Raw genomic sequence first — 25,906 nt, forward strand, 5'->3', positions numbered from 1 at the left:
CTACTATTTTCATAGTCCTGTAGGGGGTTCAATTTTTTTAAGGAGGCTCCAATGAAAGTCTGTTGCCCAGTTTTGACTCCCTTGGGTGGCTGAGTGGCTGGGTTTGGAGCAGTACCCAGTGGGATGGGTCAGGGAGATAGGCAGAGGATGCTGTAGCAACCCTGTGATCAGTCATAAGGGTGAACAACTGCAGGAGCACTTTGTAACTGTGTTTTAGTAGCTTTTGGTGAATCTGTCAAAACTTTGAGCCATTGCTAAGCAGTCATAAATCAAGGATGACCTGTAGCAAGTGTCTCTCCACCATTTACCCTTAAACAGTAAGGAAGGTAACAATAAAGAATATCTAGTAAGAAGCAAAATAAAGAACAAAAACACTCTCACTCAAACGAGAATCACTACTGGGGGAGGCCATTATTATATAAAATAAAATTAACTGCTTGATTTTAAGCTTTGATTTATGTCTTCTACCTTGAGAAAGACAGGGGTAATAGGTCTAATTGGTCTCCTTCCCAATCTCCTTCCCAATCTCCCAGACTTCTATTTGAAATATAAGGAGTGAATACAAGAAGAAAAAAGAATTAAAGTTCATTCTAATACTATTACAAATTTATTTCTGAACATATTGTATGCAAAATGAAGTCTGACAAATTTGTAAAGGGGGGGGGAAGCAAGTGATCATCAAAGCTTCAAGAGTGCCCAAAAAACAAGTTTGTGTTACTGTTATGATGGGAACATATATAATCTATGAATTGTCTTTACTGCTCTACAATATTGCTATATAGCTACAAGATGGTTCAGTACACAGGGAAGAGGTTTGCCACTTGGTTTGCCACTCTAAATGACTGCATACTTTTCAGTAAGCCATGATTTTTAAACTACGATTTACTGAGGAAGCTAAAACCATAATTGATAGGTTAGGATATCCTGCTGAATCATGGCACAATTTACCTAATTGTGACTCAACATGGGATTCAAACTCATTCATCATTTGCTGTTGAAGGATGGTAACTTAAATGCAGCAGCACACATTGAACTTTAGTGTGTAATGTAAGAGGATATAGATCACAACCATTCACATCCATCCAACTTCTTTTCACCTAAAAGGATGCTCAATTGATTTTTTTCTTCTGATAGATTTGAAAGGCTATATGATTCACAAAATTATACATACATACACCTGCAAATTATACATACATACATACATCTGCAAATTATACATTCTCTCTCTCTCTCTCTCTCTCTCTCTCTCTCTCACACACACACACACACACACACACACACACACACACACACTAGTTGTGTAACTTCTCAGATTTCTTTTGCTCTTCAAGCAAACCCATCTAAAGAAATTCTAGTAGAAGAGAGAGAGAGAACTAAAATTACAAAGAGGGCGCTTCCCAAACCCTGTTAGGATTTGTAGAGGTGTCAATTTTTTTGTGAGCTAGCTACTTATGCCAAAGAGCTAATCCACCACTCAATTACCACTCAGCTCTGCCCATAAACTGAAGAAAAGCAGCAGTGGTGATTGAGATTCTGAAAATCCACCGAATCTTCAAAATCCACTTAACATCCCTCAGAAGTGATCTGAAGGCACTTGAGTCAATGCCTTAAATTGATGCATAGATTTAATTTGAAGATTCAATTCGACTGTATCCCCTTAAACTGAGCAACCCATTCAAAGCTTTGCACAGCTGTTCTTGGCTGGGCTTCCATCTGAAAAGGCCATGGGATGTTTTCCCTTCAGAAAATAGAGCCCCCTTTTCCTGTTTGTTCTCTGAACAGGGGAAGACTATAAGTAGCAAACGTGACCAATAAATGAAGCAAAGAGTGAAGAGGTGGACTCAGTCGCTGAACCACATGACCTGAGTTAAATGGCTTCCTGCGCTGATGCTAAGACCACAAGCCCTAGCAGGAAAATGTTCAGGAAAGAGAAAGCATTTATAGTGGCAGGACTTCCCCCCCACCCCCTTTTTTTTTAACCAAAATAAATGAAAGGAAATCTTGTGTGTTGGTAAAAGTTTAGAAGTCATTTTTAGGTCACCAGGCTTTATTCTGGATGTCCATATTCTAACTCCCATATTCAGATACCACCTCAATCTGTAGAGTTACTGGAAGACTTTAGATCAGTTATCTTATTTTGTAATATGTTTGGGGAGATGAATTTAGAAAGAAGTAGGAACAGAAGCATATATGTGGTCTACTGCATTTATAAATACTCGTCAATATCAGTATCAGTCCTGTATTACTGATATTGAACTAAATCAATTTAGTTTGTTCCAGTCATGAATAATAATTAGGAATTATTGTGAACTGACGTTAGATAATATTTTAAGCCTTTAAGCCTCTGTCAGTCAATATTAGTTTCATGAGCTCCTGTTCCTCTAAAATCAGTTCAATTTTTCCACTAGCAGCATGACCTTACCACACGAGCTCTTTACTCACTCAGGGATCTTTTAAATGTTGGCTTAGCTTAATTTATCTGTTTTATGGAATCACACACAAAAAAATATCTTGGATTTACCCATTATATAGAAGTGATGCCATTAACACATTATATTTTTGAAAAGCGATGATCACTAATACTTCTGATGTGCCTTCTTTGGTTGGTTAACATAACAGTTGCCAATTTCCAGTATTTAATTTGAGTTTTAATTTTTCTCAGCATGCACAGCTTAAGGAATCTTCAAAGCAAAAAAAAAGGAGAACGCAGGAGAAAAGGATTCTTTTTATAATAAAATGGGAGAAAACACCAAACTCTTCCCACTCCTCTCTCCCTCCACATTTGTACATGCGCTCCTGTGAAATAAGAAAGCAGAAGATGCTTATGACAATTGAGTCTGGAGGCTGCCTAGAAAGAAGTGGTTTGACTGTTGTGGTTTCTTTTCAACCACAAGGATTTAGTGTGATGTTAAGGCTAAGTCGCATGTTACATTATACCAGATGTTTTTGCACTTTGGGGCCTTTGTCAAGGAGAAAAAAGTGTGGTACAAATGTATAAGTTAATCAAACTATAGGAAAATCCATGCCTTTCATAGAAAACTTCTGTATACCAGAGTAATGGTATCAAGGAAACTCTGTACTGGACCATTGATAATGAATTTCAGGAAAAGGTTATACTTACAGTACATATGGTAAGCTAGTTTAATGTTGACAATAGAGCTACCATTGCTTTTAAATGAGAATTGCAAAAATGCAGCAGCACGCTTCATACATTTATTACAGAAGTAACAATCCACCATTAACCAATTTCTTAATTAAGAGAAAGTTTTAAAAAGAGATTTAAACCGGAGCTTAAAACAACTGAACCAATTTCAAATGTATTAGCAAAAGGCCCACAATTGGGCCTTGCTACGATTTTCACGTTACCTTCATTAAAGGCACTTTTATGCAATGCACAGGCCAAAAACTAGATGTGAACACTTGCCAGTTGTTTAAGATTTTTTCATTATTAAATAACCAGCACTAGGAGATTAGCACCATATGGGAAAAAGTATCAACCTTTTTTCTCACTGTGATTCAAGCTCAGCTAGTGCCCATACGGTTATTATCTGCAATGAGAAACAAACAGTAAATAATTACGAAAACCACTAGATTTGTTTCTCTTACTACTAATAGCAGAAAAGCTTCTGATTGCAAAGCTTTAAACTGCCTGGTCCTCATGTCATAGTTCCAGCTCACCTTTGCCTACTATTCATTCTGTCTCTTGATCTTGATCCTGATCCATGACTCTACTATCTATCATACGTAATTTCAAGAGCATGCAGAATTTCTCAAGCTGGGGGCCCAGCCTTGGCCTTTTGAGTAGTGGTTGTCACTATGGTCCAAAAAGTGAGGGAAACATTTTTAGTAAATGATTATTAGTGATAGATTTTATAATTTCCCCTTCTGGCACATTAAAAGTTATCACCAGGTAGCAATATTTAGCAGGGCTGAGATGAGTACATCACAAATGGCGGGAAGCTACACGTGTCCATAGAGTCACAGCTTTGCCATGAAGTAAAGAATTGTAACCAAAGAATAACATAATTTTTCTGTAAACCAATGTAGGGCTTCTGACCTCCAAAACTCTCAAATATCACTTAATGGTGGGTTTTTACATCTCCTGGGTGCCATTCAGTGATCTCCTGGATCTTTGTAGCCAAAGATGCTTTGCAACTGGTAGCCTTAGTCAATCAAGGTGGTCAGGTGTAGTCTTTGAATGTTGCAGAGCCATAATGCACAGCCATGACTAATCAATGACACATATCAAGGAAAAAGAACAATATCCCTAAATCTCAAAGTGTATGTATATATGTATGTTTATACACATATATAGATATACATTATTTATATTATGTATATATTGTGGGTGTGTGCACACATATATATATATATACGCACATATACATATTTATACACATCTTAAGTGTAAAGATCTTCACTAGATGAGACGGTCTTATAAAAGAAAAGCCTAACCATACAGTACTTTCAGAAGGAGTCAATTTGTCCAACAAAGCATATTTCTATCACAGACTATATAATGAATTATCTGAAAACAGAAACTGATCACTAATAAAGCAGCTGTTCCTACCACATTCCATGCAGATGTGTTGAAGCACAGTTCCCATTATCTAAACCCTGTACTGCCACACTGACAGAGAAGGATAGGATGCATCGAGAGAGCACTATGGTGAAGAAGACTATTATAATAACGCCAAATTCTTATATAATTCATATAATTTCATCGCATTCTCATGGAATGAGCTATTCACTTTTTATTACATAAACTACAAACTGTTCCAGGATAAAACAGATTCATAGAACACACAAACAAAGCCAAAAGTTCAGATGATTGCAATTAAATCTATTGATATGTTCACATTTGAACAATTCCTCTTCCACGTTCTTGCTATGCCATACTTTACAGCTCCAGATTGGAAGAAATTAGAGACCAAAGCAACCAAAGAAATTAGAGACCCAGCTGAATCTAGAGAAATCACTATAATTAAGGTTACCAGGGCAAAATAATTTCTAATTCCTATCAATAACACAACAGTTAAGTAACAATATATCAGTCAAGATAAAATGTAGAATTCAACGGAAAATTCAAGACTTAGGATAAACATCTTTCTCTGGTTAGAGTCCCCCCCCTCCATCCATGTCATAGTTAGAAGCCAGATAGATTTTATGTGTAAGAATGATAAAACAATGAAACAAAACAAATGGATAGTATTCTCAAACTCACAGTGTCAGTAGTAGTGTGTAGACAACACCAATACAATATAGCAATTGGTATGTAAGACCCAGGTTCAAATTCTCATTTGCTCATACAGCTAAGTAACTGAGTTTGGGCCAGTCTCTGATATTCACAGAGTTCTTGTGGTGGGATCAATAAGGGAAAAAAGTAGCTTATATATATATGTTGCCTTTTGTTCCTAGGCATGACAAATCATGCTACTCAGAGGTATTCTGTTTTTTTAAAAAAAATTCCTAGCTATTACACCCAAGATACTGCAAAGCACTGCATACTGTGATTATACAAGCTAGCAGTGGTGGGATTCAGCCAGTTTGCACCACTTCGGCAGAACCGGTAGCTAATTTTTTGTTGCCCAGGCCCAGAATGGACTTCCAGAAGTGGCATCCACACAAAGAACTGGTTGTTCACACATCTGAATCCTACCACTGCCAGGCAGGTACAATTGACTATTCCTATCTAACAAAATGAAATTCAATGGTGAAAAAAGTAAGATTCTACATTCAGGCAAGAAAAACCAAATGTACAGGTATAGTATAGGGGGTACCTTACTCAATAGTAGTAACTGTGAGAGGGATCTCGGAGTCCTAGTGGACAATCATTTAAATATGAGCCAGCAGTGTGCTGCAGCTGCCAAAAAAGCCAACACAGTGCTAGGCTGCATTAACAGAGGGATAGAATCAAGATCACGTGAAGTATTAATACCACTTTACAATGCCTTGGTAAGGCCACACTTGGAATACTGCACCCAGCTTTGGTTACCATGATGTAAAAAAGATGTTGAGACTCTAGAAAGAGTGCAGAGAAGAGCAACAAAAATGATTAGGGGACTGGAGGCTAAAACATATAAGGAACGGTTGTTGGAATTGGGTATGTCTAGTTTAACAAAGAGAAGGATGAGGGGGGACTACTATCGTCACAAGGTTATAGAGTCCCCGACGGTGTTTCTTCTCCCTCAGTTCGATAAAAGGTTTCGCGGACTTCTGTCCTGTTCTTCGTTGCCCACCTTTGATTGGTTTCTCTCTTCGTTGGATCTTGATTCCTCTTTGAAGGACTGTCAATCTTGTTAATTGGTCACCTTGTTGGACGGAGGTCTTGCGGTGAATGTGCCAACACTGGAAGTTTTTAAGAAGAAACTGGACAGCCATTTGTCCGAAATGGTATAGGGTATAGAGCAGGGGGTTGGACTAGATGACCTCCAAGGTCCCTTTCAATTTTATCATCATCATCATCATCATCATCATCATCATCATCATCATCATCATCATCATCATCATCATCATCATCATCATTATTATTATTATTATTATTATTATTATTATTATTATTATTATTATTATTATTATTATTATTATTATTCCAGGCAATTGATTCCTCTTTATATTATCAAAAAAGAGCCACTCTTTTGTATGCATACCCTTCATCAGGGCTTTTTTTGTCATAGAACGCCCAGAACGGAGTTCCGGCACCTTTTTTGGATGGAACCTTGTAGGGTAGGCAAGGTGGGTTGTATGATGTGTGTGAGTTCTGGCACCTTTTTTTTTTTTTTAGAAAAAAAGCACTGCCCTTCATAGAGGCATGGACCGTCTGAGATTCTAAGAAGATATACACATTTAAGATGCATACATAAAAAACACCCAACTGCCTCCCTCAGGCACTTAGACCATGGATAGTCTCAACTTACAGCCACAACTGAGATGAGAATTTCTGTTGCTAAGCAAAGCAGTTGTTAAGTTGTTATTTTATGACCTTTTGCCACAGTTGTTAAATGAGTCATTGCAATTGTTAAGTGAATCATGTAGTCATTAAGAATCTGGCTCCCCCCCCCCCCTTGACTTTTGACTTTGTTGGAAGCTGACTGAGAAGGTTGCAAATGGCAGTCTCCATGACCCGGGGGATGCTGCAACCATGGTAAATACATGCCAGTTACCAAGTGCCTGAATTCTAATCACATGTCTGTGATTAGTAAGTGTGAGGACCGGTCATATGTCACTTTTTTTTCAGGGCTGTTGTAACTTTGAATGGTCGCTAAATGTATTATTGTAGATTGAGGACTATCTTTACATGTATATCTTCTTCAGGCTACCTGCCGGGTGTTAATCTTTCAGATATTACATTTCCTGAAGGCAAAATCAGCAACTTGCTGAGAAGTCCCAGCTGTCTCACCTCCAATTCTCTGGTTTTTTCCCCCCCATCTTCAATTTGCAAGTGGAATAGGTGATTCTTTACTATTTAACATGGGGCTAATTAACAAAAGAAAAAGTATGCACACGTACAACAGTGTTAACAATACAATGTACCAATATTGATATTCATAAAATAAAAATTAAAAAGGCAGAGACCCTTAGAATATATTATAAACAGAACAATTTCCAAAAATGAAACACTGCTCTAAAACATTGCTCTTTGCCATCTTATGACCATAAAGCAAAATAAACTTTTACCAATGTTCATCAAGCATTTGCCAACAATCAGGTGTATGTTTCACACAGGTTTCTTGTCCCTGTTTAGAGAAGCCCGTTTTGTATCTGCTGACAACATATTGTGTAGGAATGAAGACCTGGCCTTGAAAATGGAAAGTAAACTGTTAAAGAGGGGAAGTTTTCAGAAAAGATTGCTCTGTCTTGATAAGGAGAAAAGTGTGAGAAAGAAACTCAAGATACAATTGCCTTGGTTTTGTTTGGTATAAGACGGGGCAAAAGAAAATTCAACAGGCTTTCAAGATTCTGTTATTATACACAAAAACATTAAAAAGAACTTTTCTGGAATCCTTACCACGCCTATGTTTTTTTAACCTACCCTACCTCAAACAGTTGACACATACAGTATATACAGGATGAAGTTTCCATCTTGGCAAGGTGAAACTGGGAATTTGGGGTTGAAAATAGTGTTTTCTCTGACAAAATGGAGAACTATCACCTATGCAAACATTCTAGTGTATATGAGAGACTGGTCATCAGTTGCCTCCAGTTACCAGAGCCTGTGGCTTCATGATGATTCGTGAAGATGACGTGGCTATTAGAAAGACCAGCTGTATCCCTTGCCCAGGTGTTATTTTTGTCTGTGTGGTTAGGCCAGGGGAAGATTGACCTTGCAGAGGACTTTCCACAAGGTTGACATTCCACTCGCCTTATCTTCCCTCACTATTTTGCAAAGTTCAAAATATGAATAATTTACACAGGGAAGCAGTGGAGTGGCTCTTTGGATGATTAGAATGGGTGGGAGGAGGATTCTCCCTAACCTTGATGACATTTTGTGAAGGCAGCAACATTCCCAGACTCCTGGCAGAGATAGAATACAAGGCAGGCTTTGATGCCAGCGGTTCTTTCCCATGTCAAGGATAGAAGGGAAGCAGGGCAGCATGGCTACATGGATGTGCCTTCAGGATTGTATAATCATTCTTTTAGCTAGCCTCCAGGTCTGAAAAGTTCACTGTTCTTTATATCTTAATAGAGTCTAAAATCTACACCTAACAACTGGACTCCAAATCAACATTTATTGGGCTATAAATCAAAACAGGCATCTATTTGGAAGTCATTATATTTTATAATTTAGGGTAGGGAGGAAGGTTTTTTTTTCCTTTTCTTGTACTTTTTTCTGCCTTTTGTTTTCTGTCTTTTTCTTTAGATTTGCTTTTTCCTCTATATAACCCTCAAACAAGAACTTATTTTACACATAGCAATCCCAAATAATTAGAATCAATTGCAGCTCCAAATGTTCCAATAATAGTAATAGTTCTTTTTCTTCTAGTGGACAAGGCAGCACCTGCAAACAGCAGAATGGAAAAGATGGATAAAATCAAAACATATAGAGACCTGCAAATAGAAGTAGAACGACTGTGGCAAAAGAAATTATCACATCAAAGCAGAAGTCTACCAGATCAGCATACACTTCTTTATACCAAGTTCCTTCTGAATTCACAACTTTTTCATTTTATAAGCTGTAAGGCCTGAAAACTGTGATGAGCCATAATAGGCCATGCATACACATTGTGAAAATATGATTCACTGGAATAACATATCCAATACTTCACATTCAAGGGCTCTAAATTTTCATTAAAATAACATTACAACCTCACAGTGGATAGTTAAAATGGATAGTTTAAAAAAAAAAAGCTATGGCTTAGTTAGACCAAATACAATCCTTAACTTATCTTCCAATGCAAGTGGCACCATCTGCACATGTCTCCTCAAAAATATTCTATGGGACTTTTTCCCAAGTGAGTAGACACTGAATCATATCCTTAAAAAAGTTGAATCGATGGTCAGTCTTCTGCCCAAGAGCCAATCGTAATCCAGGGCGACATCTGACTAAAGAAAAGACTGGGTTCTCCATCTTGTGCCAAGAATTTGAGGGACTCTTCAAGCAGACCCTTCACGTTATCATTCCTTAACTTGCAACTGTTCAAATCAACAGATTCTGTTTTATTCTAATCAAAATAATAGCCAAATGATTAGGTATCGTGAAAGTTTCTCTCACAGTAAAGCTGGTTATTCTACATACATTATATAAGGTTATTCTTATTTGAGAATATTTGTTGCTAATTTATCTAGATCAGGCATTCTGTACTGAGTACTCTATTGTCAGCCCCACTAGGTAGACTGGGCCAGGAAATCAATTCCACAAGAAGAATAAAATTACCTTTATTGAGATTGCCTATAATCAGAGAATCTTACAACTCTGATTGTGCTGTATCTCCCCCACTTTGTTACAATTCAGTAATCAGGCAGGCCACTTCCAAATGTTATTCCATTGTCTTGGATTTAAACACTGTCAGCCTTCCTTGCCGAGTTAATAGTTCCTGGTAATGATTCTTGCAGATTTCCATCCATATTATCTTCCTTAGTCTCTACAGCAGGGGTGTCAAACTCAATTTCATTGAGGGCCGCATCAGCATTGCAGTTGCCCTCGGGGGGGGGTGTCGCCAGGGTGGGTGCAGCCTACTGGGTGGGTGTAGTTGGAGTGGGTGTGGCCTACTGGGTGGGCATGGCCAGCTCTACATCATTTGCGTCAAGGGTGCCTGTGGGGGCCTGGGCAGGAGTGGGACAGATCTGAGAGTCTCTGGCAGAAAGGGGTGGCACCAGGGCAGAGCCCATCAAGCTGGATATGTGAAGTAGGCGAGGGCCATTTGCTGGCCACTTCCAGATGATGGTGCATTTCTTCATTCCTCACAAAGGGTGACACTTCCCCAGCATACACCCAAGGGGTGGGGCTGACGCAGCAGGGGCTGGTTCCTCGCTGTTTCCCGACAGCCTTGGGAGCTAAGACTGAATGCATTTCAGCATAGATGGCCACCACAAAAATTGGACATTGGCTCCCGGCCGGCCTTGACCAGGGCCAAGGCAGCGGGGGCCGTTCCCTCACTGTTACCATGATGGCTTCGTGGGCCACATGAAACCACTTCATGGGCCGCATCCGGGCCCCAGGCCTTGTGTTTGACATGTCTGCTCTACAGGTATATAGATATTTGTGGCTCCACTTGGATCCTGGAGCATCCACTGGGAGAGGTTGGAGTGAGTTAAAAAAGAGAAAATGCCACCATGTGATGCCACTACATATAATCAAGTGACTCCTGCTAGTATCTGCTCTAAGAAAAAGAAGGAAAACATCCTTTGACTGTTGTATTTTTCCAGTTCTTGGGTACAGAGGTTGAATATTGTCGTGTTTAAATTAAATCTGATCTAATTAAAAAACAGGCCATCCTTTTAGGCTGGGACAACCAGGAAATCTTTACCATTTCAATGGGATCTTCATAGAGCCCAAAGGCATTGCTGCAAATTTTAAAAAATAAATTCGGAAGTTGATACCCTGCTGCTTGCATGCTAGTTTCTTGTTTATTTTTAATTAAAATGATCTTTTAAAAAAAGTAGGTAGGGAATGGAATTTGGTGGCACTTGGAGGTGAGGAGTGCTAGGGACAAATTAAGTTTGTCACCATTCCTAAATTGGTTATTCATCTACTGCCTGTGGGAGGAAACAGATGATTAGGTAGAACTATTTTCTCTATTGGGCCTTCTGTGAAGACTGATGCAGGAAAAAAAATCTGGACTGTTCCTTGAGAATGCCCTGCAGTAGAATAGAGACCCAGAGGTTTCCTGTTACAGGCTCAACTGCAGTACTTTAAAGAGCCTGGCTAGTTGCTCTGCTCCCTAGTCTCGTTCAGACAGAGGAAGCATCTCCTGAAGATTTACTAAAGTTCTGGATTTTTTTGTTTTTAAAGAAATGCTCTTCAGGAGAAAGGCTGGAGAGAACTTCCTTAAGTTCCTTAAAAAAAAGTCCAGTAAACAAACAGATTGAAAGGAGAAAGCACGAGTGTGAGAGAGATGGAAAGAAAATGCACACAAACAGCAGCAGACCATTTGACAGGAAAATAGCACCCTGACCTTCTCTGGTTAAAAGCTATCAATCAAGTTTAAATTTAGCTCCCCCACAGTCTCAGATGAACAGGAGGCAGCCAGGGCAAGGCAAGCTTAACGCCTGAGAATGTTTGTACTGTGTGGCAAGGAAAAATAAGAAAGAGCCACCCAAGCTTAAAGTCAACAAAGGCCAGCCTGTAAAAACAAATGGGGCTGATGAGAATGGGGCTGCCACCAGAAAGCTCATTAGCGGCCAGATGCACCCACTGGAGCCGTCTCTCTTCAGCTTCCTGAGAGACAATGCCGCCATCCCGTTGATGCCGCAGACTCTTGGGCTCAGGAGCTCTTTCCCTCTACCATCAGAGAAGAGAAGCCCACTCCCCAGCCCACAGAGAGAGAGAGAGGCAGAAATCCAGCAGGAGTCCTGCCCTTCCATGAAGTCCCCTTGGGTTTGGGGCACCAGTGGTTGAGGGCAATCATAAGGACAAGATAGGAAAAATCTATAGGATTTTCTGAGAAACAAAGCTGTTTTTCAAGACAAGAAATATGTGCAGAGACTTGGAATTAGGGAAGGGAAAACCCATTCGTGTTGCTTACTCTCCATCCCTTCTTTGTGCTAATGTGTCAAGTTGAGAATGCCAACTTGAGATCCACAGGTGTTCAGAGGGTGAGGTCAACTTCCACAAGATGGTTGCAGTTTTGGCATATGCATGCAATGTCCAGACACACACACAAGGGGCAGGACATCAAATACAACACTGAACCTGACAACCTGCAGATTTTGACGCGCTTCATGGATGCTGCTATCAATTTTTTTTTAAAAAAAATGGCACTAAAATACATTTTTGTAAATTTTTGTCCCCTTTACAATTTTATTGAGGGTACAAATTTCCCTAATATAGTCCACTTTTGCACATTATCTTCTCTTAAATACAAACATATATACATTTTTTAAAATTGTTGATGAATTGCATTGACTATCTCATGAAATATAACCAATTATGTTTTCAAAACTAATATATCATAATGAAAAACATTTGGCTAAAACATTTCCACTTGCATTCCAGGGGTGCTGTTTGTTTTAAATAAATGTGGAACAGCATTCAAATATGCAGTCTTCACTTGCAATCCAAGGTAGTCTAGTCTAGTAAAATATTTATTTATTTTTATTATGTTTCCATAATTTCTGTCCCACTAAATCTCAAAAAATTCAGTTGATACTCAACTATTTTTATGGCTCATGGTAGTATACCTGCTTATACAACTTGTGCTTGAATGAATGAGTGATAATCACATTCTTATTGGCAAGCACCTTTTAACGCTATATTTGCTGAGTAAGGAGAATAAATATGCAATCAACCCTAAGTTAGAATCAGTTATAATCCAGACATAATAGTCTATCAAGTCATCTGGGGAAAAATTACTCCTAGTGGCCCACTGTAGTAAGACAAGGGAGTTGAAACCGGCAGGAAAATTTCTCAAGAGTAATGCCAAATCTCTGGAGCTCTGTTGCTATGAAGATCAGGCTGGCCCCCATCTCTGCATGTCTTCAGGAGATGCTGAAATCAAAGCTGTTCAAGAGAACATTTTCTTGATTTGTTGCTTTTCTTGTTATTTGTTTTTATATCTTTATGCATGCCATGGATGTTTAAATTTTCTTTCTTTTGTGTAAACCAAACGAACAAATACATTGACAGTAATCGTATACATATTTTCAAAGATAATCCTGTTGAACTCCATGAACTCTTTCTGACATAGATAACAGATGATGATAGATAGATAGATAGATAGATAGATAGATAGATAGATAGATAGATAGATAGATAGATAGATAGATAGATAGATAGATGGACATAACAGAATTGAAAAGAAGAAACTAGAAAAAATAACAAAATACAAAGCCCTGCAAATAGAAATAGAATGACTATGGCACAAGAAAGCAAAATGAAAGGTGCCTTTGGTACAATACCAAAATATCTTGGGCATCACTTGAATACTAAGGGCATTGACAAAATTATCACCAATTAACTGCAAAAAGCAGCTTCACATAATACAGCTTGTGTCCTGTGATAATACCTTTAACAGCTTCAACAATAACATCTGGGTCCTTAGAAGGACTCAGTAAATGCCAAATCTAGTCTAAACATCTGTCTCACTGTGTAACTAAACTTAATCATATATGCTTCTCACTTCCAGTGACTAACCACCACCTCCTCCTCCTCCTCCTCCTCCACCACCACCACCACCACCACAAAATAGGGACCTATTCCAGAGCCATTTACCAGCACCACTCCGTCCCGTGAAATCCCCTGAATTTGCTATCCTGAAAGTGGGAATAGTACTTTTGCTGGTTCAGGGGCTGGGGAATAGTAGTTTAAATTAATCATGAGGAAGACTCTTTTATGTCATTTGCTAATTAGGATTCTCCTTTTCTTCCTTTGACCCTCCAAGGAGTTTCCCATAATGTTTCATGTGGAACTCTTTATATCTCTCTTGTTTAAGGCTACTATATCTTGGCTTCATAGATGTGAATGTCCATTAACTGCACTGTATCATAAGTCATAGATACGTCGCACACTGAAAGAAAAACCATAATATTGCAACAATTCGGATTGCTAGGTTGTAAAAACCACAATATTTCTAAGATCTTTTTAATCACACCCTTACAAAACAAGGCAGTAGTGTGCTTTAACCATAACTGTATTCATTGTGGAATACTTCCTAAGCGGCAATTCCATTTGGGAAAAAATACTACCATACGTGAAAGGGGCTTCAGGGTGGAGCCTGACTGTGTCTAAGCCTTTATGTGGATAAGCACAAACAACTTTTGTAACATCATTTGTCTGTGTAAGAGTTGTCTAAGAAAGTTGGGCCAAGTAGCACTCAGACAGATGCATCTTTGCCCAGATTCCTGATGCTCTTTGTAACCCCTGCTGGAAGGCTGAATGCCCATTTGTCTGGAGGATGCCTTTGGTGAACTTGAAGCACAAGGAGGAAGAAGGAACAGTCCTCCAAGCTTCACCCTGGCTGGGAATGTCACCTGGTCCCGCAGAAGGGCAGACCCCGCAGGCAGCAGAGGTCAGCTTCTCAAGTGGGATCAAATAAAAATGACAGGCGTAGGCCTTGTCCATAAAAGGACCTCTTTGAGGTCAATAAAAAAAAGCAATTCATTTTCTGTTCCCGTTTAGCCTCTTTAGAACAGGCAGTATGAGAAAAGGTCTGTGAACAGTTCTTGTTTGGAAGCTGGCCAACCAACAGAAGGACGCCCAGCCCCTTTTCACAGGACCTTTAGCTGCCATTGCTAACCTACGAGCAGCTTCAGCTGCAAGTTAGTCCTCTGTCTTGCCTCCCAGGCTTCCGTCCTCCCCACGCACACATGTTTTTACCTCCCAGAGACGTCTGCTCACCACCGTGCCTGAATGCCGTGCCAAAGCAGCTGGCCCTTTGCAGGACACAATCTTGAGAATCAGGGACAGGAAATTTAATAGAGATCCTCAGAGACAGGCTAGATATAATGCAACAACAACAACAACAGCAGCAGCAGCAGCAGCAGCAGAAATGGATTTTTCTTGTTGTTGTAAAAAAAAAAAAACTAGTTTTCTTCCTGCAAATCACTTTCCCTATCTTTGGTTTTAAAGACGAAACTATTCTCCTCATGTTTGGGATAAAAATGTCCCCTCCCTCCTCTCTCTCTAACAGACACAAATAGAATTGGGCTGCATTCTTGTTTCGAGTTCCCACCAAAAGAAAATGGCCCTTCACAACAAACATATGACCGTCCAAAGAAATGAATGGTTGTACTGAAAAGCACTATCAAATGAAAAATAATCAGGAAAGGTCACACGGTGGCCAACTTTCGTTTTTGAATGTGGGAAAGAGCAAAAGCTGGGGGCGGGGAGGACCTTTTTATTGCTGTTAAAATCCTGACTCTCTGCATTGATTCTGGATCTATGTGCTTTTGATGTTCCCCTAAAAACAGGAATCTTTGATAATCTAGATTATCAAATGGTTATATATGGCTTCCAAACAATTATCTTCTGGAACATAGTCATCTATTAATCCAGCTGTCCTGTTAAAATGGAATAGAGCTAGATCCCCCTAAAAGCAGGAAGGCATGTATAACCATTTATATCATCTCACTCAGCTGGCAGAAACATTTACCAGTGATCAAAATTCTAGCTGCACTATATCAAATCACCCATTTCCCCCCCAAATTTATCAATTATGTGAAATGATTGTTAGAAATTACTTTGCCCATTTATTGAAGACTAGCTTTATTTCGGCAATTTAGCATTTTGGAGGGGGTGTAGAATCTCTTCTCCACTTCTTGTTTAGGCTTCTTACACTTATCTTCAGAGCTGCTCCCTTTCTGAAGATTTCTTGCTAGCTGGAAATGCCACTTGTTCCAGGAAATAAATATGCAGAAAACAGCAAATGTATATATAATCATTGTGATGAAAGAGAAGGTTCATGGCACCACCCCACAAATGGAGAGAGATGCACAGAGCCCACATGTATAAGAAGCAGAGAAGGAACTTCTCCTTGGCCATTGAGAATCCTCACTGGCCAAGGATAGGATATTGATGATTCAGGAAGAACTCAAAGTAGCTCTGTATAAATGTGTAGAATTAGAGTGAGGCTGTTGCTTCTTCTTATCTTGCCGATTGCCCTTTCACTTGGCCCAATTCAGAGGAAGACCTCATGGTGAGTACAATGTGGCCTTGCCATCATCAGATAGGATTGGGAGGAAAAAACCCAATTCTGACTAAAATATTATAAGGTCCAATATATTAATGATTCTAGCTGAATGAGTGGTCTGATACCATGGGTTCTAGTCCTCTCTAAGGCATGGAAGCTGTCTGGGTGACTTTGGTCTGGTCATTCTCTTTCAACCCAACCCACCTCATAGGGTTATTATGGTGGGAAAATAAGAGATGGAAGCATTATGTACATCCCTTTGAGTTGCATGAAATCATGGCAGGATATGTATTTAAGAAATGAATGAATATATCAAAATTATCTGAAGAAGAGTAGAGATTCCAGCTGTGATCATTAGTGTCATAATAAATGCAAGTAGAGTTGTTTCATAGATAGCAATAGCAATAGCACTTAGACTTATATACTGCTTCATAGTGTTTTATAGTCCTCTCTAAGTGATTTACAAAGTCAGCATTTTACTCCCAACAATTTGGGCCCTCATTTTACCAACCTTAGAAGGATGCAAGGATGGAACCATGAGCAATGGTATATAGCTAAGCTTTTCTTTTAAAATACCACAGGTCAACTCTCTGTTCTACTAAAGCATAATACTAAATAACCTTTTTTCTGGCAGAAGCAATTGGAACTTGATTTAGAACAGGCATGTCAAACTTGCAACATCACACGACATCGCATGACGTATTGTGACTTTTTCCCCATTGCTGGCAATGGGGTGGGTGCGGTTTCGGTGTGACGCATCCAGCCTGTGGGCCGGCAGTTTGACATGCCTGTTTTAGAAGCTTGGATAGATAAAATCATTTTCAGCTGGAATCCCCTCAAATGATAAGATAGCATCAGACATGTTTCTCTGATGCCAGCTCTCCCTCTAGTAGTCATTACTTAACTTGCTTGAGTAAAGGACCATGGTAAGGACCTTGAAGATTGAGTAGTCCATATAGTAGGAGCTGGCAGTCTCTGACTATGATTGAATGTGGGTTTAGTCATTTAGGTAACAACAAAGTTGAGGACACGTTAACTAATCTTGACTCTGAAACATATACAGGTAGTCCTCAACTTACAACTATTTGTTTAGTAACTGTTCAAAGATACAACGGCACTGAAAAAAAGTGACTTATGGCTGGTCCTTGCATTTATGAACCTTGCAGCATCTCTACAGTTATGTCATCAAAACTCAACGCTTGGCAACCTGCATGTATTAACAATGGTTACAGCATCTCAGGGTGATGTGATCGCTATTTGCTACCTTCCCAGAAGGCTTCCAACAAGCAAAGTCAATGGGAGAAGCTGGATTCCCTTATGACTGTGTGATTCACTTAACAACTACAATGATTTGCTTAACAACCATGGCAAAAAAGGTTGTAAGATAAGACATGACTCACTTAACAATCTCCCTGTTTAGCAATGGAAATCCTGGTCCTAACTGTGGTTTTATGTCAAGGACTACCTGTATTTCAAATTCCCATCAAGAGCTGAAGCTTATTAGATACCTTTGACCCAATCAATCTCACTGAGTTTAGAGCCTTCCTTCAAGTAAGGAAAGTTGGAGTATCTTCTTTGACTATTTGACAAAAGGAAAAATAAAAGCTCTCTCTCTGGATACACCCCTGTTAGTGGAAGACAGCGAACTGATCCTATGCTTCATCTGGCAGTCTTTATTTTTTGTAATGGAGACAAGAAATGATCCATAGCGAATGTCTTAGTCCTGCTTAGCCTGGCCCCAACAATCCTAAACATGTGTCTGTGCTGTGACATTGCGTGACATTGTTTGTATAATGCCATATTACATGAGTTTCTGGTGTGGCTTTTGGAATATCTCCACAGTTACCGCAGCGGCTGTTCAGGCAGCAAATTTGCATCAAGTGTCTCCACAAGCCAATTCTGCTCCTTTTCTAATCAGCTGCTTACTGAAGAATGAGCCCTGAGCAAAGCGGATGCTGCATTCCCTTCCTCCATCCCTCCCTCTCTCTTACACACACTATAATCTGGATGAAGAAAAAGCTAGCAGTGAAAATAATGAGCTGACTCTGAATCACATATAACAAAGAAAACAAACTGCTCTTGCATATCTTGATGGCGGTCTCTTAAACCCAAACTTCTTCAGGGTTCTTTAAAGATAGTTTTTTAAACCCAACAAGGGTTTAAAGGCTTGGGACTATTGTAGTACACTTGTCAAGGTACAGAAACTGTAATAATATGTGGGAAAGACATTGAAAGACTGGCAAAGAGCAGCCAAGGAAATTGTTCAAATAAGAGACAGCATAGCCTGCAACTGGATAGTGAGCAGGACAAATGGGTCCCTAGTTTCTCAGGCTGTGAATGACACCTGTGGTGGTGAGGATTGTATTTTCAGACTTGCAAGATTCTGTTAATGTAGTGGGGGTCCTTGGTGCTCTCTGAGCTTGGTTGTTTTCTTGCAGATGTTTCATTACTCAAACTAGGTAACATCATCAGTGCACTGAAGCGTCTGCAAGAAAGCAACCAAGCTCAGAGAGCATCAAGGACCCCTCATTTCAACCTTGAGCTGCAAATATTCCCCTCTATCTGTCAGTATAGCTTTACAATAAAGTACAATTAGCTGTTCCGGTTGTGAGTCCCATCTGTGAGGAATCCTGCAAGGCTAAACATAATTTTTATTGAAAATGTAAAAGGAATGCAAACAATATTTCGATCTCCCAATAAATTTAAATTTAATATTAAAGCAGTATTGGGGGGGGGATTATTTTTTCCTGAAAAGCTAATGGTCATGTGGTAGAAGTCCCTTAGCATCTTTCTCTAAAACACCATGTCTCTCAAGTCCCCAGATAAATAGTCTCACAGGATAACTTTGTCAGTTATATGGAAAACTACAATTTTTCATTACATGTTCAAGAAATTCTGCATTCCCAGATTAGATCTACAGTGTGATTGGGTCATATTTTTAGATTAGATTAGGGTCATAGTGGTTGGAACCATCATATAGTACAATATCATGGCCAAGAATGGCAGGTTTGACATTTGATAACAGAAACCAGTGATAAGTATCTTCAGGAATGGTTTCACATTACTTCCTTCAAACCCATAGAAAACATGCAATTCTTCCAACACCTCTGACATGATTTAATCAGCTCATCTCTAACTGATTGTCCTAATTAAATTCAAAATTCAATCCAAGAAATGTTATGGACATAACATAACCCTATTCTTTATGAGAATGGCTTAATTTTAGCAGAACACAATTAATTAATCTTAAAATTAATCTTCTATAATAACTGAAATTACTCAAAGTGACACCACCAGGTAGTTTTGATTCTGACATTTGCTATTCCAAAATAAAATTCCTGCAAGTTTCCCTTCCTTCCTTCCTTCCTTCCTTCCTTCCTTCCTTCCTTCCTTCCTTCCTTCCTTCCTTCCTTCCTTCCTCCCTCCCTCCCTCCCTCTCTCTCTCCCTCCCTCCCTCCCTCCCCATCCATCATAAGTGGCTCCCTCATTACAGACTTTGAAAATCTAGAGTTATTTTATGAATGAAGTGCAGAAGAAGAAAAATATAGGTACAAGCTGCAGATGAAGTTTTAAAAATGAAAACAGGAAATGTCTAATCATTACAATACCAACTTCTATTTCTAATGAAGGGATAGCCATAATATCCCCCTTATTCCAGGCACTTCTACATTATACAATAAGGATGTTAAAGAAGATGCCCGTGGTATGTATTGCAAATGAATGGGTAATCTTCCAAAAGTAAACAGACTCCTCCTACATTAAATGTGATTTAATGCAGGTTAGCTTTTTATTTATTTGGCTCTAAGGCCAGAACGTTACATAGTTATGTAAAATGTAGGATGCATTTTTCTGGTCTCTGCAGATATTTATCATTCCATATAAGATGTAATATGATGTGAGGAGCCAGCGTGGCTGCTGAGACTCTCTGATGCTGAAACTAGTGGAAACTACCGAGAATACTTAAGGGGCCGAAACATCAGTGTTTACCATTTCCATCTGGACTGTTGGAAATAATTCTAAAAGGGTTGCAAATGATTTGGGGATATAATACATCAGAGCATATATTAGAACAAATACATTCCAGTTACCTTCTACAGCATATGTTAAAATGGGGATAACGTGGGGTAGCACAGTTAACTAACACCCCCCCCCCCAAATTAAAAATCAAAGCATTGCTGCATCAATGAGACCATTCTTTGGGGAGGGGTGCGGGGTTGGGCTCTCATGTCTATCACAACGATGAAGTCAAACTTTTCTCAGGAGCAATTTAACCTTAAATAGCCTAATTATCCATAACTACCTGTTGACATAGTGTTGCTGAGGAGTTTGTGACACAGTACACTAGAATAACAGCACTTCAGTGGTTGACCAGATTCACTAATAATGATGGCATGACTTGCTTAACTATGGTTTGTTTTTCATATATGAGTTCACATCACATTCTGAACTAAACCAACCAAAACCATTTTTTTTATTATTCAAAGTGCCTGTGAGTAGAACAAACAGAGACAATTTCTAGAGTGTGTTGAACATGATTGTAATTGTTGGATGCTGTGCTAGGACAATGGAGACTCAGATTCAAATCCCATTTAGCCTGTTTTGCCCAAAATTCCTGCTGCATGTGCTTCCATAGATTACAGCCAGAAAAGTCAGTGAATGACCTTAGCTAGTCTTCTCTTGCACTATAAGGGAATACAAGACAAAAAGCTAACAACAAAACAACCACTTGTCTGGAATGATATAGGGCAGGGGTCCTCAACCTTGGCAACTTTAAGGCTTGTGGACTTCAACTCCCAGAATTCCTCAGCCAGCAAAGCAAAGCAAAGCTGGCTGAGGAATTCTGGGAGTTGAAGTCCACAAGCCTTAAAGTTGCCAAGGTTGAGGACCTCTGATATAGGGTCTCCTGCTTGAGCAGGGGATTGGATTAGAAGACCTTCAAGATCCTTTCCAGCTCTGTTATTCTGTTACTTCTATAGGATGAATCAAGCAAGGAAGAGACAGAATGGGACTACAGTAACCTGAATGTGGGGAGCTGGAAGGGAGCAGAGATCCTTAAGAACATTTTTATTCTCAAGTTCTGGACCAGAAGTAAGGAAGACAGCCAGAAGGTGTATCCAAGTGATAGCAGAACATAAAAGCCCTAATCAATCAGTGGAAGAGAAGAGCTGTTACTGTCCTGTCCTTGCTTGCAAATCAAGCAGGTGACTTCCAGACAGTCACCAATACAAAAAGGAGGACCATAGGCCTTTTCCAATGCTGCTCCCTAACAGCTGATTTCAAGACATGCCACCATGTTGGAAGCAACATATTCGTTCCAAGACCAATTGCCTGACCCTATTTGAATTCAGGTTAAATATGTAACACAATTTAAATATATAGCAAAATAGTATTTATTTTTATCAGTCCTTAATAACTTCACATTTATCTTTTATAAATGATCCTGAATTCAAATAATGTAAAAGTGAAAAAAATTACGCTTCTTAGCTCTATTCTATTCGATCCATTTGCCAATTCATATAATTAAAATACAAAAGTTCGTCAGTTCAGAAAGCAGGCGTGATCAATAAAAAGCAATGTTCCCGTTTTTGGTTCCCCCCCCCATTTTGTTGCACCCTGCACCATTATTAAGCAGCATATCTGTAGCATTCTTTTGAATTTAGTGCATTCATTAAGAAAAAGCACTGTTTAACTTTTCGTCATCACGGCACTTTTAGATAAGAGAGTTAAACAATACCCTACATTTAAAAAAAGAAAATAACCCAATTTCCTAGTTTTGAATCTTACATATTAGCTGTATCTGAAATATGACTCTAAAAGGTCATTGTGGTGAACATTACTTAGTCCAGGAACAGATAACGCTTCCCTAATTGTGTGTTTTTTCCTCCTGAAGATAAACAGGACCAACAAAAGAACAATTCTTTGTAAAGTATTAACTATGTACATTGATAAAATGTTGAGATCCAACAGGTCAGTGGCTATTATCCCAACCTTTATAAAGAGGGCCATAGGCAGGTGAATTTGGTGGTAGGAGTCCTGTCATAGGCCAGAAGGACATGCAAACTCTTTCACGTCCTGTAAAAAGGGATACCTGGAAGCAGAGTCCATAGCTGTCTCACAAGGCTTTGCCACTGTGGCGATAAATAATTACCAAGGCTTTGCATTAGTGACCAGCGTTAACATAGAAGGGTTTTTTTTTAATTCAGAAAGTCAGATTGGGCTTTGATGCCAGGCACCTATTGTTGAATTGTAGTAGTTACTCATTCAATATTGGAATATATTTCATAGTTCGCTATAGAGCAGCCACAGTGTTTAGTAGTGGAATCATGTTCCTGAGCGCTGTCACAGCTACTTCCCACAGGTCTCAATTCTATGACAAATATAGGATTTCGTGGTACTCAGCTACACTGAATGTAGCAAGGGCAACTGAAAGCAGCAGAAAGCTAACGGATCGGTAGAAATTTGTAGTATCTATTTAGTATATGCTCAAGTGCTGAGTTATACAATAATGCATTTCCTCACAGATTTGCAAAGCAGCTATTACTATTATTTCTGTACCGTCAATGAGAGATGGTGTGTTTGGTTGGTATCTTATGCGTTTATGATGAAGGTGAGACTGAAAATAAGGGAATTTTTCTTGTTTAGGTACCACTCTTATTTATCTAGTAGAGAAAATGAACTGAACTCAGTGGAATTGCAGTATTATAAAAAATATTGAGTGGAGGGTAAGCACAGAAAGATGAATGGAATTGCATAAAGCCTCAGTTCCTGAAATCACAACAGTATTTTACCTCAGCAAAAGGATGTTACATTGCTAACGGAATTCCTTATGGTTTAGTTAAAGAGCATTATATCTTCAACTATATAATGAGAAAGACTGTACCAAAAATAAAACAGAAAATGCTTAAAGTGTTAAAAATTTGCTCTTCTAATGAAGCAGATCATATGTGACTTGGAGGTCAACCATCAGAAGACTGGGTTAAAAAAAAAAATCAAAGCCATTCCTTTTATTTCTTAAAAAGGCAGCCTTTAATTCATTCAAACAGAAATGGAATGTTCATACCAAACCACTAAAATGTTCATAATTTCTTAAAGATGTTCTTTTATATGATATAGAATCATCTGACACAATAAACCAGCATTAGGTTGTGCTTGTATGATTTGTTTGTTTTTTGTTTGTAAAGGCAAAACCAGCAAACTTCTCACTTCTTTTTCATTTGGTTTATCTATGGATGAATTCCTTCTAAGGGAAATATTAGAATGATATTCTGAGGTGTCTAGATAATATTGAATCATGACATAGAATTAAAATGTTTTCTTTGTCATATTATAGCTTTTATCATATTAAAATATGCTGGGATCAGAACAATAGTTTTCTATGAACGCAGCTTAAGTAGCAGTACTTATTTATTAATCTGTTTCTTTTAAAAAGAAATTCAACTAAAAGGTCTGTATGTTTCAGCTCTACATTTGTTATATTTTCCCTGTAAACACCTACTTATCTTAAGAAGAATAAATGTGTAAAGTATGCATGGCTGATGAGAAGAGAAAAGAGTTAAGTAACTCTAATACAGCTCGTTAGTCTCATTATAGCTGATTCCCAAATATGTTGAAAGAAGAGATTTATTGAATCCTTGGCAGTGCATAATGGTAAGCCACACTTGGCTTGGTGGGTCATAATCTATGCAGTCCTGGTGCAAGGTATGTGTAACTAAAGCAGTTCTGAATCTTGAAGTAATTGAGAAAATCCTGATGAGTTGACTTTTTTTTTCCCCCTTCCTAGCATTTTCCCATAAGTGCAGAGACTGGATCAACCGAGTGTGGATTTATCGGCTGAAACAGGAATTGACCGACCAACTTGATTGCCGGCATTGCTGGCTGGGGAATCCTGGGAGTTAAAATGGTCAAAGTTGACAAATATTCCTTTAAACATGCTCCCACCATTGATTTCCTCTAGGAGCAATCTACTTCCCAAGTAAATCTTTTATCTCCCTGGCTAAAGCTATTTATTTTTAGAATTAATCTTAGTAATTGTTGGCAAAGTTTACATATCCTGTTGAAATGGATAAATTAACCTCTTTGATTATAAAAAAAGGCAGTATCTACATTTATTGGTGCCTGGAAGCCTCTTATGGATTTTTTGTGCAAAAATGAAAAATTGAACTTGTAACTTATACAAGATTAGACAAGATAGATTATAGAAAGAAGAGCAATATGATGGACCTTTAGAGAGAGAGGCTAAAAGATGTTTGTACTAACAAATGCTGTGAAGAATATCAGAAGCCACTTCTTTCGATCTCTTTTTTCTTTCATTTCTATTTTTCCTCAAATTCTTTTCTTGCACTTTTTGCTTTCTCTTTGCTTGTTTTCTTTTCCCCCTTATTTTATATAAGTTTGTGTTGGTTTTTAATCTTCTTGTGTAAAAGTCTTAATAAAAACTAAAATAAAAACATCTAATAATAGTCATTATTTCCACACATACCACCCCCGCCACTTTGCTTTCTTCCCTCCCTCCCTCCTCTGAAAGATGACGGAAGTGGGACAGAGTGCTAAATCAATTTCTTGCACAAGTCTTTAAATGAGCTTGAAGACTGCAAGTGTTCATATAATTATAGCAAGTGGAACATCATGGTAAACAAATGTCTCTCTTTTATGTGTTGGAAAATGACTGTCAGTGACTTCCAGTATAATTTGCAACCAGCATCTTCCCAGTCAGTCCCTATATCCAGATCAGAGCAAGCATAAATTGCCACACTTACTTCAGCCAGCTAAAATATAGCTTGAGTTTTATTTATAAAACATCAGCAAGCAACAAAACTATAAGTTTGCAAAATAGGATAAAAGGCAGGCTGAAGCAGGCAAAGTAGGACCTGAACAATAGGGAAGAGCTAAAAACAGACTGTGACTTAAACACAACAATCTATATCTCTATCTGTCTCTCTATAAAAAGCATAACATTTTCCAGGCTGATTTGGAAACAATACAGTTACTAATTAACATGGACAGTCCCAAAGTAAGTATTCCAGCTTTAGCGTTTTTTATTTATCTAACAGCCATAGAAGAAAAATGGAAAAATAGGATACCAAGTGATACCTCATCTATTCTAAATCATTTCAGAAAGAAAAAAAAATACATTTAGTGGGTGGAAAAGATGCTTCCAACAATGTGTTGATAATTATAACTGTACTTCATATGGATGTATTCCTTTCTCCTTGAAGTGCTATTGATAATGTCTTAAAATATCTCTGTAATAGCTACATTACTGTTTAGATAAAAATTCAAAAGAATATTATTTTGGCTTAAGTAAACGCCACATTCAAAGTGCAGAAGGAATTACTCATCTTATTTCTACAAGATGATATGCAAAACAGTTCACTCCCTAGAGACTCAGAGGAGAGAGCTCACTCCTCTTAGAGAATTACAAGCTGAAAAATGAAGCAAAGTAGATGGCCTTAATGAGACTAATATGTGATTGCCTTGCTTTAAACACTTAACATTAAAGTGCCCAGATTTTATAATGTTTCAGGCAATTTTTCTGACCTTTCTTACAATTATTCAGATTGATCTGATTAGCTTTCCAGGTATATGCTGAATATTTAGTTAGATTTAGTCACAGTGCCACA

This window comes from Protobothrops mucrosquamatus, unplaced genomic scaffold, assembly GCF_001527695.2.
Source record: "Protobothrops mucrosquamatus isolate PMUCROS unplaced genomic scaffold, P.Mucros_1.0 scaffold673, whole genome shotgun sequence".
Taxonomy (NCBI): domain Eukaryota; kingdom Metazoa; phylum Chordata; class Lepidosauria; order Squamata; family Viperidae; genus Protobothrops; species Protobothrops mucrosquamatus.